Source organism: Sander lucioperca, chromosome 13 (genome assembly GCF_008315115.2).
Source record: "Sander lucioperca isolate FBNREF2018 chromosome 13, SLUC_FBN_1.2, whole genome shotgun sequence".
In the NCBI taxonomy this organism is placed as follows: Eukaryota; Metazoa; Chordata; class Actinopteri; order Perciformes; family Percidae; genus Sander; species Sander lucioperca.
The window spans coordinates 31,038,780-31,045,841 of NC_050185.1; the positions used below are offsets into that span (position 1 = coordinate 31,038,780).

General features: G+C 39.2%; 1 protein-coding gene and 1 long non-coding RNA gene across 28 annotated transcripts in view; one reads left to right on the forward strand and one right to left on the reverse strand.

Moving 5' to 3' along the window:
• Positions 1 to 7,062, reverse strand: part of ncam1a (neural cell adhesion molecule 1a) — a 272,622-nt gene that overhangs the window by 108,638 nt on the left and 156,922 nt on the right. The window lies entirely within an intron of this gene.
• LOC116056124 overlaps positions 6,879 to 7,062 on the forward strand; it is a 7,754-nt gene continuing 7,570 nt past the window's right edge. The window contains exon 1 of the long non-coding RNA XR_004106497.1: positions 6,879 to 6,890. This is a non-coding gene — a long non-coding RNA (uncharacterized LOC116056124). The remainder of the gene's footprint in view (positions 6,891 to 7,062) is intronic.

Below are 7,062 nucleotides of genomic sequence, written 5' to 3' on the forward strand. Positions count from 1 at the left end.
CAATACAAGTGTGTGTTTTCTATTGACGCTATGTGAATGCAGCACAATGCAGCTGTTTCGGAGCAGGGGATCTAGGAGAAATGTTTTGCTAATTTGCTGAAAGGGGCAGAGATAAAGTCACTGTGAGACAGTCTAACAGTGGGTGGTGATAGGAATATCAAAGATAAAGTGAGGTGAAGCAGAGAAGCATGGCATTGCTCATTATGGATGCCAAAGAACAAATCTGATTAAAAGTTTAAAAAAAACCTGAGTGAGTGGCAACACCTGAACTCTTATTTCCGAAGAATTCAATAAAAACACACTAGATGAGGAACACAAGCTCAACAGTGTGAGTTGGAGTCAAAACAAACAGTGAGGGGGATTAGTAGACAGCAATTTAAATCAGATTCCTTCACCTCCTCTCTATCATACCCTATTTCATTTGCGCTGCAAGTATCCCATGGTGAAATTCGTCCGAAATCCGCAATCTGTCAGTGTGTGGTGTCATCCTAATGACACACTTGGCATACTGATGATTCCCATCTGCATCCCCCTGCATCAAACAGAGTGGATGTGCCGCTAACAGATACATTATTTAACCTTCTGAATGGGGCGAAAGAGATTGGTAAAAATAACATGTCTCTGTGGTCCAGCTGGATGCTGAGACACTCTATTATAGCATTTTCACTCCTCGGATTGTTAAATAATGTATGCACATAAGGCAGCGGGTAAGGAAGACAGAGCCAGTACCAAGAAAGGAGAACAGAGGGTAAGAGTAACATAGGAAAAGACAGAGAGAAGGAAGAGAATTGGTGACTGTAGCGCAGAAAAAAAAAAAAAAAAAGAACACCTTGCCCTTGAAAAATGAGCACAAGCTGCCAGAACTAGGCCAACACGAGTTCCCAAGTGAAAAAGTACATATGGTGGTTCTGACTTATATTTAGGGATGGCTTCTCATATGGATTTTTTTCAACCATGTTCTGCTGCTGCTGAGTATTCATTATTATGTTTTTGTCAAATTTCCATAAATACCATGTATTAAAAACCTTATACCATTGCAGAGGTGGCATACCAGAGAGCCTTGGACACCAATTTTGTTGTAAAAATTAAAATGCCAACAAGCCTAGACACAGTCCACAGCCTACATCTTTGGATGCAGCAAGTAAAGCCCTGAAGGAACATTTTAAATAGGAGTGACATTCTTTGCCCCTGAAGCCAACTGTTCTGCTGCCTGCCTCATCTCGTCTGTCTTCTGTTTGCAGCCAGTGCCAACCCTGCCTGTCTCCCCTGACCACTGTTATCAACAAAGCAGCAAGCAACACACTATCTGGCTGCTCATCCTCACGGGAAGATTCCGATAAATGTAAGTTAGTATGCAGCATGCCTTCAGGGGATAGCTAGACTTTCGAAATTCATTCAACTATTACTATTACATATTCTCTAGCATTTTCAGCAACATACCAGAGCAGAGATTCCTAAAGGTAGCACATGGTAGTGAAAGGAAAACATATTCTCATATGTTTAAACTTTCGTTTGAAGGATGAAGTACAAGAATGTAGGATTCCATGACTTTTTAATAGCTTTTTCGACGGTAATCCAGAGCGCTTCCATGGCCTGAAAGTATTCCTTCTTCCTGGTTTGTTAACGTTGTTTTTCAGCTCAGAGAATTTCTACAGGGGTAAACAGTTTGTCTTCTACTCCAGCTGGCCTAAAAACCACCATCAACTGCATTCACTGTGAGACAACTGCTATCCTCCTGGCCTGAGAAGTCATGTAGGATCATTGTAAAAGTATACAAATGTATATATGAATACACAGTACATGTACATTCAACACTGGTCAACATGTCTTGTACGTATTTTAATGCCCTTCAGAAGAAGTGGCATTAGAAGAACCCAAGAACTGATGGATATTTCACACTTAAAAGCTAAGCTTTGCATGCTCCAAGCAAAGAATTTTGACATATGTATTTAATTTCTCTTCTGATGATATCACCTTATAGCAACTTAAGAATGACAGAACTTTTTTAGGTCATGTCTAGTCACCCACAGCACTTGGTTAAGGCAAAGATCATGGTCTTGGTTAAATATTGATAAAGTTGACCGGGACTTAAAGCATGAGACCGGGATGTGTTTACTGTATTCAAATTGAACCAAAACTACAATCTTTCCCTGACCCTAACCAAAGTGCTTTTGTCGACACGAGATGCAAACGCTGCTCTCGGGTGTAATTGGGAAAACAAATTAGTATTATATAAACGCAAAGTATTCTAATCTGAAGGCCATTGAATTGGTAGGCAATCATAGAATAAGCCTGTAAGAGCAATTAGGATTTTTTTTTCTTGTTAATACTCTGTAAAGCAAGCTTGTCTGAAGTCCCACGGTTCAGTTTAATTGGATATCCACTGGGAAAGATCTGCACCAATCCAATCTTAGATCATTTGCAGAGCAATGGTTAATAGGACTCAACTTGTACACTGCTATTTACAAATACATGGTATTACCTTTGGTATACAAAAAATTATTAAAGAAGAAGTGAACCAACTGATCCAATGCATTTGGACCGCTTTGAATTGATTTGATTCTGGTTTATCTTTATATCACCAAAGACCACATGACTGCTAAAAGCGGAAATTTGAGATTCCAAGGACAGGATGGTAAAACAGAAGACACTGAAAAAAGAAAAAAAAAACATTTTGTGCTCTTGATTAACTTGATGTTTTAACCAAGGACAAACGGAAAAAAATGCATACTGATGTCCATTTCAACATACGTACATTGAGTAAAAGGTGAGGTAATGACAATGAAAAAGGTTTCTAACAGCAAGAGACAAGCGAATACTTTGATCGCTTCAATTTTGCATTGCTTGCAAAAGACTTGCTGAATATGTCATGTGAAGAAGAGCAAACAGAAACAAAAGAAACAGTGTTTGGAACTCCCCAAAATGCTTCCAATTTCTCATCCTGTGTGTTGCATATCTGTGGTCGCCTGTGGGTGGTGTGTTGCAGAATGGGGTGTATGTTTCTGTATTTTTTTTTAGGTTTATATTTGTGTGTATGTTTATGGACATGTGTTTGTACACACTGTGGATGCAACTGTGTGTTTAGCTGAAGGATTTATATGTTGGCGAGCTGCTTTGCCTGTGGCAATAGTGACCATTGCGTGGCCGTCAGCTTTGTCATGGTAAATAGACACCTTTGGTAGTGTGCTTTACCCGGAGTATCTATTGTCTTTCTCTGGCCACAGACACAAAGGGAGGCTCCCATGGGTCCAGATGTACATAGTAAAAGCAGCCAAGATTTAAAAGGAGGGGGTCAACATAAGCACAACCTGGAATTCAATTTAGCCAGAGAGCTTTTCATCCACATCTTGTGTCCTTCTGCTCTGTCTGCCTTTGTAGGCAACTACCCAGTAACAACAATTTCCCAACACCAGAGTACATTTGTACATGGTGGTACAGAATGCAGCAGGTCATGGATGTGAGTCCAAAAGTTGTTTTTTTCCAGCATTCTATTGTTGTCAGGGCAGAGGAAATTCTGGAAAGTCTTTTAATCACAAGGCAACAAAACCTTAGACTGGAAGTTATTTTTATATATATATATATATATATATGTATATATATATTTTTTTTTTTAATTTAATTTTTTAGGTAGGTTAACACCTCTGACAGACCTGGTGATACAAAACTACTGTTATAATGAAGGAGGAATGGCTGTCAACAACAAAGTGCTTCAGGAAAACCTGGTAGGATGTCCACGATTGTATACCATTTTTTGAATCATGGTTAGGGAAAGATCTCCTCCCGAAGAGAGACATGAAGTCACTCCAGAGGATGACTCCTAGTCATTTATTATTCTATAGTCACCATCAGACCAAAATACCTCTCTCTTGCTCTATTAATGATAAGAATAATAAAACATTCTTAGGTAACTTAAACTAATAGGTTAAGGTTAGGGAAAGATCAATTTTGATCAGCACCTTAGTTACCTGCATGTCTGTGTGGTTTATTTTTTCTTTTGCAGGGGGAAATGCTAAAATCATCCTTCAGATGGAGCACAAAAGGCCACTTTGCTGATAGCATATCCCATAGTGAAATAGAAGTCTGACATCATCTGGGCTACATAGTGCCTTTCTACCTTACAGAATCAGAATCAGAAAGGGCTTTATTGCCAAGTACGTTGCACATACGAGGAATTTGTCATGGTGTTGTTGGAGCATGTCACACATACAAATATAAGAAGGATAAAAAGAATATAAACAATATAAGTATAAACATATACACAGTACAATTTCACAATTCACACACCGATGGTGGTGGAGCTGGCCTGCTCATCGGGAGAAACTTTGGGTTCAGTGTGTTGCTCAAGCCCCACAACAGGCCAACGCACAAGTTACAAATTAACACTTCTTCATCCTGTGAAGAAACAGGAGTGCTCAATGCTTTCCTGCGTTTTAGCTTCAGTTTCTAGCAGCTCACTCTTTTCTGAGGGCAGCTAAATTAACCCCAGTTCTCTGCTTATGAGAAGCATGCCCCACATTCCAAAGACATTTATTTTGTCAGGAATTAACCTGAGTTACAGTGGTTTCTATGGCAACCTCCTACACCAATTATCTTTGTACAGTATGTATATAAGACAACAAGGGACATGATTTGTTTTTCTATTACAACCGTAACTACCTCCAGAATGAATATGCTCTACCATACAGTATACACTCTCTTTTGACAGGGTTAACATTTCAAAGAGACAAAAACGTAAAGCCATCAAAACATACTTTGATAGATATAAGCAGTTTGGTTTGTTATTTAGGAGGCTGAGTTTTTTTGTTGCGTGGTTTTCTTTGGTCTTGCCCCAAAAAGTTTCCTATTTGATCAGCGTGAAAAAAAAAGCATGGCTTCTGTTAATTTGCTTTAAGATATTCTGGCTTACGATAGTTGGAAGAGAAACATTATGAGGATGGATACAGAATGCATAAACCATAGTCGCTCTGACTTGTGGCTCTCCTGACAATAAAGCTCATCCATTTAAGGGGTCATAAATTCTCATAAACTCAAAATGAGGAGTTAGTGCTAATGTGTGTTATGTGCAAAAGCAGCTACGACACATCGTGCATTTCTATGAGATTTTGCAATGAGGGCTGGATTCTCCAAAGCAGGGGGGCAGGAACACAAACAGTAAAACAAAAGTTATTCTAGACTGAGTCAACAGTACAACAGATTGACATTATTTTTAACTAAGCCAGATCTATGACCAGGAAATGAATTTCATTCTGAATGTGTGGTCACAGCAGTATTGTAAAAGACAAATATGTCCATTTCCACCCACTGACGCACCCTTATAGTCATTAATTCAGCCAAAGTAGATTGGGTAAAGCAGAACTTGAGACCTTACACAGGGCAAGCAACAAGATCTGAAAAACTCCAGGGTTGCCAATTCTATTTGTAAGGGAAAATAAAGATGAACAGTAAAATGATCCAAACTGTCTGATGTAAACATGCATCAGTGTTTACTGAACAACTTCCTGGTTCAAATTTGCCCTACAGTTCTGTGTGCACAGTTTTATTACCAACATTTCAGGTGCACACACCCGGTGCAGAGCAGGTAAAAGCCCGACGCAGTTGCAATATCCCGTCCAGCACCCACGTCGTTTAAATAGCAAATGCACCTGCGCCCGTCTGTGCGTCCATGGGTGTGCTGGTCTTACAGGGAGGTGTGTTCAGGTGCATTCTTGGTGTATTGCTATCTTGAGGCAGCGGAAAGTGATCGCGCCATTGACCAACAAAAACCTGGTTTAAAGTCAATAACGCAGCATGTCATTGTTATTTTAACAGCGCATTAGTAAAATGTGCCAAGGCTCATGCACAGCGCGCGCACACTATGCTTTTTACACACACAGGGACGCGCATCAGCACACAAACATGCAAAAGATTAAAAATAAAAATATTACAATGTGAGTAGTATAATATCATCTGCTTGCGCGCTTTCACTTCATGCACGAGCAGATCAGTTTCTTCTCTCCTTCCTGCTTAGCAAATCCACCATCATAATAGCAATGTGCCAAGGTACAAACGTGCCTGGCTTTTAAAGGGAATGAGAGATGATTGGTTTATTGCATGTTACGCCAAAAACACACCTATAATTAATTAAGACACTAAGTACAACCCTTTTGAACCATGCACCCGGCGCACGGACCCTTTTTTCTGCCGATAAACTAGCAAAAGTGGATTCGTACACGCCCTAAACGCACCTGCGCATCATGCCGTACACATAGATCATTAAAATAGGGCCCAAAGTCTCCAAACAGAGGTTGAGGCACATTGGCTTTTTTACAACCCGTTTTTAGCGATGTTACCATGTTCCCAGATCACACCTATATGCACATTGTACAATGAGTACAATGTCAGAATGTGTAAGTACGCTGCCTTTATGTGTAGGTGGTAGTAGTGTAATGAGATGAAAAATATTAGGCTCAGAAACAACCATCAATATTATTGATTGCTGCTGGGAAAAATCCAATATGCAGCATCCTTAACAGCTCATGTAAAAGATTGTGGTCTTCACAGTAAATTACTGTATCTGTGTATTCATCTGCATTTAAAACATACAGGGTAAAATGGATACTGCAATACAGTTATTTTCTGAAGCATCATCCTACTCTCTTTGGTACACTTACACAGTCTTTATTTTATCTTTAGGGAAGGGAAACATTCTTATTTTTGAGACAGTCACATTCTGTTGAGAACACACAAGAACATAAGCACAGAGTTTTATCTGTCGTCCCTAGCAATTTGAAGTTTGTGTCATCTTTGGAGAGCTTGCCTATTCCTCTTGCAAACAGCGGATTTAAATTCTGCAGGGGTTTCATAAAAGATGGAAACACTTTGGTGAAATAAATGAATCGTGTAAATCAAGTGTGAAAACATACCAAAAAACAGAAGTTACAATGAAATCTATTATTAAAGTTAAACCGTCAATGGAAGATGGTAAAATATCTATGTAGAGTATAAGAACTGACTATACAAAAGTCAAGAAGAAAATACAAATTGTAGTCCAAGAGTATAGCGAATATTTACCAAAAATAACTG